Here is a 1,114-nt window from a genome sequence, read left to right as displayed (position 1 = left end):
TCCCACCCGGACATCGCCTGGGACAGGGCTCCCACCCGGGCATCCCCTGGAACAGGGCTCCTACCCGGGCACCCCGGGGCAGGGCTCCCACCCGAGCATCCCCTGGAAGAGGGCTCTCCCCGACCCCCGCCAGGTAAAGCTTTCCCTTGGGAACCGAGGCCGTCTTTCGGGTCACTTCACATCAGCACCCTGCACCAGTTGCTCGATGTCGCCCTGCCCTGGGGCGACGCCGGTGCCACCCCCGCGCCCCTCACCCCGGCCCGGACCTAAAGCACCCCCTGACCTCGCACAGCCCCGGGCTCTTTGTCCTGCCCAAGGACCCGCGAGCCCCCCGCTCATAGGCAGAGGTGGCTCAGCCGGGTCCCAGATGGGATTTCACAACTGAATCCACGAGGAACTTGGCGTTCCGTGAGGCGAAGCTCAGGAACACCTTCAGAGCCCCTTCTGCTGCTGGTACCACGCTGCATCCCGTGTGCACCCACCGGCACACAGCCCCCGGGGCTGCCCCTGCTCCTGCAACCTCCCCAGAGGCGCTTCCAAACCCCCGCCTTCCTTTCTGATCCGCACATTTAAAAAGAATACAAGCAAAGATCTCAAATAAACGGGGAAAATTCCCAATGGTGCACCCAAGTTACATTCATAAATTCATCCTCTTTGTGCTCAGCAGCAACCACTAACATGTTCCTCCTGTCACACGCACCTTTCTACATGTGGGACTTCCTTGCTACAATTACTATCAATGACTTCCACTGTGTCTCTTCATCACAAACCTATCTCACACCTGCATAATACCTGGGAATGAACGATGAATGAAAATTAAGATGTCAGCTGTAATTTTTGTTGGCTGACAGTTGTAATTACTTCAGTATCAAACACACACGGAATCATATTAAATAGCCTCCGAGTAGAGCTTAATGAGTCATACAGTCAAGACATGATATAAGCAAATAAATTATTTGCCTGACATTAGAATTTAATGGATTAACAAAGCTCTATTTGCACTACGAGAGGTTTTTTTTTAGGAGGAACTAATCACACTTTCTTTTGTGTTTTGTACAACTCTGTGGCCCCATCTACTGGATGGTTTTAACGTGAATGCAGGAGAAAACCACAT

Source organism: Zonotrichia albicollis, chromosome 19, assembly GCF_047830755.1.
Source record: "Zonotrichia albicollis isolate bZonAlb1 chromosome 19, bZonAlb1.hap1, whole genome shotgun sequence".
In the NCBI taxonomy this organism is placed as follows: domain Eukaryota; kingdom Metazoa; phylum Chordata; class Aves; order Passeriformes; family Passerellidae; genus Zonotrichia; species Zonotrichia albicollis.
The sequence above is the reverse complement of the archived record's forward strand: the minus strand, read 5'-3'. Positions refer to the sequence as shown.